Below are 12,713 nucleotides of genomic sequence, written 5' to 3'. Positions count from 1 at the left end.
AATGTTGATGATGATCCATTTTTAGGATGAGGACATTTAGCTCGGTGGACCTCTTGGTGCAATTATAAAGGCACCGATTTCACGTTATGCTTTCAGTCACCTTCTTTTCTCTTCTTTAGCGCATCTGTCTTATGACAGATTTCAGCTGTGGGCTCAGCATCGCGGCTCATTCTGAGTATCTTCGTCTGTTTCTACGTTCGTCCTCTTCTAATGTTATCTATCGTTCCTATTCGCTCCAAACTCTTCCTTTCACTTTTTCTACTTTTCACTCTACAGTTCTTTGTTGCAGACAGTTCCTACACATCATACAGGGTGTTTACGTAAGAGTTCAACAGGGCATAATGGATGTTCCTTTGAACAATTTGAGGCAGGGGACTTTGAGTCAGAGAAGCCAGCTTAATGAAATAATACGTATACAACCACATTACTGTGTTCTTTTGTATTTACATTAGATACAGTTAATTGCAAATATACCAATGACACAGTACTCATACCACTTGTACTGCATCTTACAAAATTTGCTGAAACTGACGACCTTAAAAGCCTCAATGAAAGCATGACAGCTGCGACCAAGTTTCTTACGCACCCTGTCATGTATCCCTGGTGTGTTTCGAATCATATCACGGGCAGCTACAATTCTGGGAATTCCTTGTTTCCTTGCAGGAAATAAAGAATTTTCATGTAAATAAACAGCACAGTACGTATAAACTTGTGCGCATGTTAGTTGTAAATAAGCTGGAAAAATGCAACTCTAGACAAAGCGCTAGACAGGTTTACTTCCATATTTCCTTAAGGGGACACGCCCCTAAGCGGGCAGCATTTTTAGCATTATCTTCACCCTAATAGTTCAACTGACCTGTAAATGAGAGATAGCTCAAAATTCTTTCACACAATTAGAGTCATTAGTCAAAGCATTTCCCAAAAATCAATGAGATATTTATTATATTTTGGTACTGACAACAATATTTATTATAGTATAAAAAACTGAACATTATTTCACTGCGGTACCATATTCTTTGGAGCCACTGACTGCACAGCTTGGAAAAAAGTCAGAGTACAGACAACATACACATAAGTGTTTTATGCCTTTTATGATGCTGATCTATGAAAAGGACAAGTATTTATTTTACTACAACAAAAATATTTAAAAATGTAGCTCAAATATCGCCGAATACATCATCACGTTATAAAATTTTCAGGAAATGTTAGGCAAGGGAGGTAGAGGAGGTCATTCTAAATATCTGTACCAATTTTTGTGAGTTTAACTTCAGTCATTTATGAGAAAAGTGTTCCTGAATGACGAAAATTCAAGTTTTCGATAAATCGCAACCACTATTCTCGTTTAGAACATTCCTGCTGCATACGCCAGTTGTCCTCTTTCCTTATCCTCCATTCCCTTCTTTCTTTTCTTTATCCTTGTCGCATTGGTAGCAGCTTCTGCAGCTGTCTCTGCTTCGGTTATCCGCCACTAACAGTTAGAGCTGAAGCCATATTCCGTCCCGTCTGGATGTTCAATTTCTTCATAACATTAGTCTTTGAAATTGTACCATCATTGAATGTTTTTATTGCATCCATTACACCAATCTTCAGCACTGTCAACCAAACAAATAGAGTTTTGGGATTTTCTCCCATATACAGCTGTTGAAGCTTTCATTTGCATTCTCAGAGATACCATGCATACATTTCCTAAATAGATTTTTATTTGCCAGATCATAATATATAGGCCTAATTGCCTCCATTACAGCAAGCGGTAAGGAATTCTTGTGGGTATATTGTATGCCTGTAGCAATGCTCAACTAGTGCTTGCACTATGAATCATCCACTTCTGGACACAAACCGTGTTGTGGGGTTTCATCTGTTGACACTCTGTGAAACCATGTTGCCCAAATAGTTCGACTCATGTACTCCGAATCTCCTACATTTCTTCTTATTGCTCGTCCATAATATTGAGTCAAAGAATAAATTTCACTTTTTGTAAGACGTCCTGGAACACTTACGTGTTTTCCGTCCGACAGTTTTTTTCCACTGAAGTCTTTACATAATTTTCTCAGCCCAGCTCCCATTCTTTCTTGCACATGCCCATCAAATTCAAGCTTTTGTATCAATGTCCCCATATGGTCTGTCATTACCAACAGTTGTGTGTTCTTTACAGTCTCCATCGTGAAGATAGCCTACATACCTCACAGCACGTGTGACCTCTGATCTTCTAGAAATGTTAAGAACTCCTTTCGTTTCCAAGTTTCCACTTAGGTCCTCAAAGTCCTTTACACAAACATTGGTGCCAATAAACGTACTTAAACAACCATGCCAGTGCTTTGTTAGACATTCATAATCTAATATCTCACCAGTTCCAGTAAATGTGGCAGTTGCAACCTCATTCAGAGAAGTATGACCTGTCTTATGCCAAGATCCATCAAATGCTGCTACAATGTCTGTATTCTCAGACGAGGCTACTGCTTCTTCTGCTGCTCTTTCCATTGAATGTTCACTTACACCACATAAAGCATTATGTATTAATTTATTGTATCTGTTACATCTCATTGGATGGGCAGCTCTCCTTCCAATACATCGCATTGCATGAGCAAGCTGAATATTTACACTGTAATGTCGACTATCAGTTACTGGGCGATGTCACTGTATCACTGGGCATCTTAAACGAGTTACAGGCAATCACTAACAGATTTGAAAGACCCTTCCTTGCTGAAATGTCCTCAGAAACGTCAATACTATCTTCACGAAGAGGATTAGTTTAAACTCAGAAGAGTGTTCTTAGAGCCACTCTGTAGCAATTATGGACGAGTGGGGTGTCCCATTGTCCTTCTAGATTTGCCCAAGTCCGTCGGAGTGCACGATGGACAAGAATGGATGCAGGTGATCAGACAGGATGCTTACGTAACTGTCACCTGTCAGAGTCGTATAGAGGCGTATCAGGAGTCTCATGTCACTCCATCTGCACACGCCCCACACCATTACAGAGCCTCAACCAGCTTGAACAGTCTCCTGCTGACAAGCATGGTCCATGGATTCATGAGGCTGTCTCCATACCCGTACACGTCCATCCGCTCGACACAATTTGAAATAAGACTCGCCGGCCAGGCAACATGTTTCCAGTCATCAACAGTCCAGTGTCGGTGCTGAAGGGCCCAGGCCAGGACTAAAGCTTCGTGCCATGCAGTCGTCAAGGGTACACGAGTGGGCCTCCGGCTCAGAAAGCCCATAACGATGAAGTTTCTCGTTGAATGGTTCGCTCGCTGACACTTGTTGACGGCCCAGCACTGAAATCTATAGCAATCTGCGGAAAGGTTGCACTTCCGTCACGTTGAACAATTCTCTTCAGTCGTCGTTGGTCCCGTTCTTGCAGTATATTTATTCCGGCCGCCGCGATGTTGGAGATTTGATGTTTTACCCGTTACCTGATATTCATGGTACACTGGAGAAATGGCGGTACGGAAAAATCCCCATTTCAGCCTACTTCGCAGCTGCTGTGTCGCATCGCTCGTTCGGCGACTATAACAACACGTTCAAACTCACTTAAATCTTGATAACCTGCCTTTGTAGCAGCAGAAACCGATGTGACAACCACACCGGTCACTATTGTCTTATAGAGGCGTTGCCGACAGCTGCGCCGTATTACTCCTGTTTACGTACCTCTGTGTTTGAATACGCATGCCTATATCTCTACAAGCTTTTGACAATGTTGACTGGAGTACTCTCTTTCAAATTCTGAAGGTGGCAGAGGTAAAATACAGGGAGAGAAAGGCTATTTAAAATTAGTACAGAAAGCAGATGGAAGTTATAAGAGTTGAGGGACACGAAAGGGAAGCAGTGGTTGGGAAGGGAGTGAGACAGGGTTGTAGCCTATCCCCGATGCTATTCAATCTGTATATTGAGCAAGCAGTTAAGGAAACAAAAGAAAAATTCGGAGTAAGTATTAAAATCCATGGAAAAGAAATAAAAACTTTGAGGTTCACCGATGACATTTTAATTCTGTCAGAGACAGCAAAGGACTTGGAAGAGCAGTTGAACGGAATTGTCAGTGTCTTGAAAGGATGACCATCAACAAAATCAAAACGAGGATAATGGAATGTAGTCGAATGAAGTCGGGTGATGCCGAGGGAATTAGACACTTAAAGTAGTAAAGGAGTTTTGCTATTTGGGGAGCAAAATAACTGATGCTGGTCGAAGTAGAGAGTATATAAAATGTAGACTGGCAATGTCAAGGAAAGCGTTTCTGAAGAAGAGTAATTTGTTAACATCGAGTATAGGTTTAAGTGTCAGGAAGTCGTTTCTGAAAGTATTTGTATGGAGTGTGGCCATGTATGGAAGTGAAACGTGGACGATAAATAGCTTAGAGAAGAAGAGAATAGAAGCTTTCGAAATATGGAGCTACAGTAGAATACTGAAGATTAGATGGGTAGATCACATAACTAATGAGGAGGTATTGAACAGAGTTCGGGGGAAGATGAGTTTGTGACACAACTTGACTAGAAGAAGGGACCGATTGGTAGGACATGTTCTGAGGCATCAAGGGATCACCAATCTAGTACTGGAGGGCAGCGTGGAGTGTAGAAATCGTAGAGGGAGACCACGAGATGAATACACTAGGATGAATACAGAAGGATGTAGGCTGCAGTAGGTACTTGGAGATGAAGAAGCTTGCACGGGATAGAATAGCATGGAGGGCTGCATCAAACCAGTCTCAGGACTGAAGACCACAACAACAAAATATCTTTTGTATGTATCAGTTAGGTGCTCCGCGCTCGTCAAAAGAGATAGTTTCAAGTTCTTTGGTCCTCGTTTAAGAGCACAAAAATATCATTGCATTAGCTTATATTATCGTACACTACATGTTGCTACATTTTTAGTTCATTAAGTTAGATCAGAAATTCCCATTCTTAATGAGCTAGCTTTCAATTAGATATTACCGAGAGGAAAAGAACAAGTGGGTAGTGGAAGAGAAATCTTGGAATGAGAGAGGTTCGGCACGAAAACCTCTCAGTTGTTACTGTAATAGCTTTGAATAGGTGCAGAGACGAGACTCCGCAGTCCAAAGCAATTCGTGTAGCTTCGCTGTAGAAGTGTTATGACTCGCTTACGGTTTTATTGCTCCCCTGGTGGAGGCTACTGTTCATCCCACAGCTGCCGGGCTGATGTCAGACAGCGCCCGTGTAGTGCAGCCAAACAACATTCCGAGGCTCGGAACTTCTCGTAACGCAGGAAATCCCCCCTCCCCCCCCCCCCCAACTCCACTGACGTTTATTGCTGGCCTTCACAATATTTCAGTGATTTGAGTATTGAATACTGGCGTCAGTCTCCGATACCTTCGGTTTACTTTCGTGATAAGTAAGCGTCTAGTCGCCTTATAGGAAGGTATTTATTGAAGCGGTTTCCAACGTTTCCAGCATCGATTGCCCCCACAGAACTGCCCTCTTATATAGTGCGCAAACGAATTTCGAGCTGTCTTGCCAGTCCCATTAGCATATCGAACGTCTAAATCTAGAACGAGATAAATTTAAATTGGACTTTAATGTCTTCACAGCGCCCTGCATCTGGAGCACAAGTTATTACAATAACGATCCGACAAGTGATAATGAAGCGAGATGACAGCATTTGGGCCCGGATTTGCATGACGAACGCATCCACTCTTATGCTGCACTTCTACTATTTTATTCGATTCTGTTGTGTCGGTTTCGATATAACGAATCAATCTGCATAAGAGCGTTCCGCGGTACGAATACAGCGTTACGAAATTGTGCCTGGTGTTTGCCTAGAAGCCAGCCAGCCGGTCATTTTAATGCACCGCGCGTCCGGGTAATATTTATTCGTTCGAGAGCTCATTCGTTAAACTTCACATACTTGCTAACCACTTGGACAGAGGGGGCTTGGGGCTGTACGCCGTCGTACACCCGTTCACAGGTATGCTGTTAGCTGCGAGTGTCAGATCTAAAGATAATCGGCGAATTTTGGTCCATTAACAAATTATCGCTTTCTGTCGATCGATATACGGCAAGATTATCATTAAAAGAAAGTTCTCTACCCGTGTGGAATTCGTGCCATAAACTCAGTCCTGTCATTAGCGAACCTTATAATTACAGATAAAGGTACATTTTAAAGCACAGTTTTTCCGTTACGTTACATATCTCTGGTATAAAATACCGATTTATTAAAAACTAATTCGGGAGGTGGAAATTCATGTACGGTAATTAGACGCCTGTCAGGGATCAGGGGTGCGGAGTCAAGTTTGATGTAACAAATCTGATTTCGCAAATCTGTAGCGTGTAATTATTTTTTTAATCGCTAGCGCGCTCAGTGAACCAGGCAGCAATTGCATTCAACAGTAGACATATTTCGGACAAACATAATTCATAAGACATTAATTTACGGGGCACAGACCTTTAATATCCATTTCTGACATTCTCACTATAGTAAGGTACAGCATGAATGCACTTTCACTGTGTAACAGAACAGGAAAAAGCTTACATACCTTTATCCAACGCACAATCCAACCTTTTTTGTTACTAATTTCAGGGAAGCAACAGACAGGTGGGGAAACACATTTCATCCTGTTTACAAAATAATTGTGGAGCTGTGCCTTTATAAAGCACTGCCCTACTTAAGAATTTTACATTATAACTCGACAATACCGCGGCAAGGAGCTGATTTGGTTATACATTCATTATATATTAATGAAAAACACGAAAATGTAAATACTATATAGTATTAATTTATTTAATTAATTAACGGTTTGTAGGCATCCAATGCTATCATCAGACTGTCACTAACTGGCATCACCAAATATGATACGATAGTGGTGAACAACACCGGAAAAGGTTATACACATGGTGATTGCGTTGTAGAAACAAAATAAATGGCATCTATGGCAGTTCAATAGTAACAAAATTCAGAACGATATAGGTAAACAAGAAATAAATATGAAGTGAACATAACACGAAACATTAAGGCTCAAATATAAATAAAAAAACAATTCTAAATATTTCGATATTGTTAGTTCCCTGCGAGGAATACACATGATGACAGAGAAAAGCCGTATGTAAATAACGCCTTAATTCTACTCTCTAGCGGTGTATAAGTGACCTATGATTCAACTCTATATAACAGACTAGCAACAGCCACGATTTCATAACACTGCAATCGTCGCTCTTAAAATATTTTGTTTACCTTACACCTGTTTACTGTTCCGCATACAATGGAGAATATTGTGTTTCTTCTCTGTATCTGTATCATATTTATATGTAACCTCGATCTCAAATAATTAAAAGATTTAACTTTTTCTAATTTTTCAGTTCTTTGAGATCTTTTCTCTTAAAAGAAACGGTTTTCGATAATTTCATTAGTTTATATTTCTTACACATTTAGTACAACATATAAAGTTCTTCGTTTAATTCTTCATTTCCAGCTATTCTTCTAAGGGAATTGGTAAAATAATGTCCCTGCATCAAACTGGGCTCTGCATTCTGGTAATGCAATGTCCAGATACATGTAAAGTAGTAAGGCTGATAAACTACACACCAGTCTCGTACTTTGTTAGTCAATATTGGAGGTGTTAAATTACCATTGAAGTCTATAATGACGGTGGTAATGTAGTGGCTTCTCAAAGAATCCAACAATTGTAATGGAAAACTCTCTCCATCATTATTCTACACTGATGTCCGCTATTACGATTATCACAAGCTTTTATAAAGCCTTTAAGCTTTTATAAAGCCTGTAACTGTCCAGTTTGTCTTAAATTAACTTAGTTTCTGTTATTCATTTTAAAATAAATACTGCATCTGCCGTTGATGTTCACTTCGAAAGCCTGTTTGTTCTCCACTTTAGGATATATTGAGGTATACTTTCCAGACTATGAACCCTTAGCGTAAAGCTTGAATGCAGTGTCCAGCAGTGTGATCACTCTACGACTGGCACAGTTATTGTCATCGGAAGCTAGACTTACGGACGGAGGCGCCCTAGACGAGGGACGTTTCGTTCTTCTCCTCCTTCCTTCCTACCCACAATCCCGTCTCCCCACCGCCAAATTTCATATTGTTTCCAGCTTTCAAGGCATTATTCGAGACTTTTCTCCCTACCACCTCTCTTCTCTATTCCACTGTTTCCACAAGTTGGAGAGCCCATGCTACCATCACAGCTACCATCGCTAATGCGACCTCCGCATCGAAACCATACAAGGTCGGTAACTCAACTGCCAGCGTCTTTACTCATTCCACGATCCTCAATTCTTCCATTAAATTGTGTCAAAATATCACCTTGAACTTGTTAGGGGTCTTTTAGCTTGAACATCGCCTTCCTTTTTCCTTTCAATATTTTTTTTCCTTTCTCGTCTTAGCACCTTAACGCCGCTGAACAAGTTGGATACCCTTCTTTTAAAAAGAGAATAATTAGTCAACATCTGCAGTGATAACAACTGACAACCAGACCAATGATAATTTGTACGCGAATCCATGTGCTAAACAACTCTGCAACAACGCAATCAATCGCCCGCCAAATGCACTCCACAATGAAATGTACCAAACGCTGTGCTACTGACAGAGCAGCTAGCTTGCCTTCCATTTTTTCAAGCTACGTGCATTTCTTTTTGATTGAGGCGTAGTCAGCCGAATATATATATATATATATATATATATATATATATATATATATATATATATATATATATATATATATATATATATATTCCGCAAGCCATCGTGCAGCGCATGGCTGAGGATGCCACGTACCACAATTTGTCATTTCCTTTCCTGTTCCAATAGAAAATAGAGCGAAGGAAGAGCCTCTATACGAGAATTAATTTCTCTCGTGGTCCTAATGCTAAATTTACCTTGGCTGTGGTAGAATCGATCTGCTGTCAGCCTCGCATATTGGTTCTCCAAATTTCCGTAACAGTTCCTCGTGAAAACCGTCGTCTTCGCTCCAGGGATTCGTATCTGAGCTTACGATGCATTTTCGCAAAACCGGTTTGCTAATCGAACCTACCGATAGCAAATCCAGTAACACACGTCTGAATTGATTCGATGCCTTCCTTTAGTCCTATCTGAAGGGCATCACAACCACTGGAGCAGTACTCAAGAATGTATCGCACTAGCTTTCGATGCGGCGTTTACTTTGCAGATGAGGTACACTTTTGCAAAATTCTCCAAATAAAACGACGTCGAGCGTTCGCCTTCCCAATTACAATCCTTACATGCTCCTTCCATTTTATATGGCTTTGCAACGTTACGGCTGATATTTAATCGCCACCACTCTGTCAAGCACCACATTATTAAGGCTGGATTCGAAAGATACAGAGTTGGTTTTCAAAAATGGTTCATATGGCTGTAAGCAGTATGGTACTTAACATCTGAGGTCATCAGTCCCGTAGAACTTAGAACTACTTAAACCTAACTAACCAAAGGACATCACACACATCCTTGCCGGAGGCAGGATTCGGACCTGCGACCGCAGCAGCACAGCGGTTGCGGACTGAAGCACCTAGAAGCACTCGGCGACAGCGTCCAGGTTTTTGGTTTTCCTACTCATCTGCGTTCACTTACACTTTTCTACATTTAAGGCAACTACGTTCATCAAAATCACGCAAACTAAAATTGTGTCTAAATTATGCTGTATCAACCTACATTGGCACAACGAGTACACCTAACGGTACACCTCAGCGTCATCAGAAAACATCCGTAAATTTCTGTTCACTCTGTTCGCCGGACTATTTATGTACGCTGCCAGGAAAAAAAAAAATTAGAAAACTCTTGTAGAGATTTGCAATTTAGTCAAGATTAATTGTTGCGCTTGTGCGTATAGAGTTCACATAATGATTACCTTTACAGATCAACAGCATAAGCGGTTCTAAGGTACGAGGTGTCGAGCCATGCTGAAACATCCGCATTAGAACGTGGTGAAGCCTCCACGGGCGGCAATGCAGACACTGACTCCGGCATCCAGCCGATCATGCAGATGGCGGATACTGTACTGGGATTTGTTATGCTTAGCCTGCTCGACCTGTTCACGTTGTTCTGTAAGTGTTGTTGGTTGATGAGTCGCACGAGTCACTTCTCATCCCATCATAGCCCACACGTATCTAGTGGAGACAAGTAATGGCAACGGACGTTGCTGCAGTCTTGTGGAACACACTGAGTTTCACAGGCAGGGTGTGGGCGAACATTATCCTGTTGTACCAACGTATCACCTTCCAATTGAAGGAATGGCAAAAGAACAGATCTAACAGTATTCTACACAGCCGAACGCCGATTAGCGCGCCGTCCAGAAACACCAAAGGGGAACGAGAGTTGTAGCTTACTGCACCCTAGGCCACGAGGCTTGGGGTGGGACCAGTGTGTTTGCGAAATGCACTCTACGAGGCAGCACTCGACCAGTCTACGTCATAAGCGCAAACGACCATCACTTGAGTGCAGACAGAGTCTGATTTCATCGCAGAAAACCTCGGTGCGCCATTCCACGTGGTCCTCCGAGAGCACCACTCGAATCGTGCACTTCCATGCGGTGGTGTGAGTTGAAGACTGGCTAGAGGTATGTGTGCACAGTCCCATTCCTAATAACTGGTTCGCAACAGTTCGTGTCGCCACGTCTGGGTTCACAATCCCTCTTACCTGTGATATGGTAGCTTCAGGATTCGACACTGCTGCCCTTATGATACGACGATCCTGGAGGGCGACTGGGCTGTATGGACAACCAGAACCTCGTCTATGGGCGTGAGAATGTTCACGTCACCACTGATACCAGCATCATTGTACAGTTGACGCAGCAATTCTAACGTGTATGGTAATTCCCCGAATCATCCCGCTACTCGGAAGGCCACAATTCGATGCCTTCCAAACTCGCTCAATTGGCTGTAGGAAGCACGCGTCTCCGCGGGACGGTTGCCTGCTTGCTTCACACGTTTGCACCACACTGAACCTTCTGGCTGTGAGCATCCATTATTAAAGAGAAGATGGCGCTCTGTTATCTATGCCATCTGTTGGCGGACGAGTCTACACAATTGTCAGTGCGTTTATTATCCCCCAGGTGGCATATGCCGTCATCGAAACAAAATCTAAGTCATCTTTCCAGGTGTACTGCTTTTTCGGCAGTGTAAATAGAGATTAATCAATGTACACTTCTGGCCATGAAAACTGCTACACCAATAAGAATTGCAGATGGAAAAACGGGTATTCATTCGACAAATATATTATACTAGACTGACATGTGATTACATTTTCACACAATTTGGGTACATAGATCATGAGAAATCAGTACCCAGGACAACCACCTCTGGCCGTAATAACGGCATTGAGTCAAACAGAGCTTGGATGGCGTGTACAGGTACAGCTGCCCCTGCAGCTTCTACACGATACCACAGTTCATCAAGAGTCACTGGCGTATTGTGACGAGCCAGTTGCCCGGTCACCATTGACCAGACGTTTTCAGTTGGCGAGAGATCTGGAGAATGTGCTGACCAGGGCCGTAGGCGAACATTTTCTGTATCCATAAAGGAACGTACAGGACCTGCAACATCCGGTCGTGCATTATCCTGCTGAAATGTAGGGTTTCACAGAGATCGAATGAAGGGTAGAGCCACGGGCCGTAACACATCTGAAATGTAACGTCTACTGTTCATGGCGTCGTCAGTGTCAACAAGAGATGACCAAGACGTGTAATCAATGGCACCCCATACCATCACGCCGAGTGATACGCCAGTATGGCGATGTCGAATACACGCTTCGAATGTGACCACCGGGATGTCGCCACACACAGATGCTGTAAACAGAACCTGCATTCATAAAAAAATGATGTTTTGCCATTCGTGCACCGAGGTTCGTCGTCGAGTACAACATCGCAGGCGCTCCTGTCTGTGATGCAGCGTCAAGGGTAACCGCAGCCATGGTCTCCGAGCTGATAGTCCATGCTGCTGCAAACGTCGTAGAGCTGTTGGTGCAGACGGTTGTTGTCTTGAAAACGTCCCTATCTATTGACTCAGGGATCGAAACGTGGCTGCACGATCCGTTACAGCCACGCGGATAAGATGCCTGTCATCTCGACTGCTAGTGATACGAGGCCGTTGGGATCCAGCACGGCTTTACTTATAATCCTCCTGCACGCACCGATTCCATGCTCTGCTAACAGTCATTGCATCTCGACCAACCCGAGCAGCAATGTCGCGATAGGATAAACCGCAATCGCGATATGCTACAAACCGATCTTTATCGAAGTCGGAAACGTGATGGTACGCATTTCTCTTCCTTACACGAGGCATCACAACAAGGTTTCACCAGGCAACGCCGGTCAACTGCTGTTTGTGTATGAGAAATCGGTTGGAAACTTTCCTCATGTCAGCACGCCAACCTTGTGTGAATGCTCTGAAATTCTAATCATTTGCATATCACAGCATCTTCTCCCTGTCGGTTAAATTTCGCAACTGTAGCACGTCATATTCGTGGTGTAGCAATTTTTAATGGTCAGTAGTGTATCGGGACTTGCAAGCAAAGAAAGGAAGGTGCTGCTGTCGTCGCCACGGTCGTGGAGGTCGACACCAAAGTCGAGGCGACATCTGGCAGCAACTAGTGCCTTCACACGCCGTATTAATCGGAGGTCCCCCTAGGACGGTGGGCAGCGCTGGTTAGAGTCCCGCCGCACAGCCTCGAGGCAGGGCCCGGTACAGCCAAGCGCCTAATGCTGGCCCTCGCGCTTTTATTGCCGGTAATAACAGGCGG

General features: G+C 42.9%; 1 protein-coding gene across 1 annotated transcript in view; it reads right to left on the bottom strand.

The window, feature by feature from the left end:
• Positions 1-12,713, bottom strand: part of LOC126267873 (dendritic arbor reduction protein 1-like) — a 1,078,567-nt gene that overhangs the window by 304,665 nt on the left and 761,189 nt on the right. The gene's annotated exons all lie outside the window — the stretch shown is intronic.

The sequence above is a fragment of the Schistocerca gregaria genome, chromosome 4 (assembly GCF_023897955.1).
Source record: "Schistocerca gregaria isolate iqSchGreg1 chromosome 4, iqSchGreg1.2, whole genome shotgun sequence".
NCBI lineage: Eukaryota > Metazoa > Arthropoda > Insecta > Orthoptera > Acrididae > Schistocerca > Schistocerca gregaria.
The sequence above is the reverse complement of the archived record's forward strand: the minus strand, read 5'-3'. Positions and strand labels throughout refer to the sequence as shown.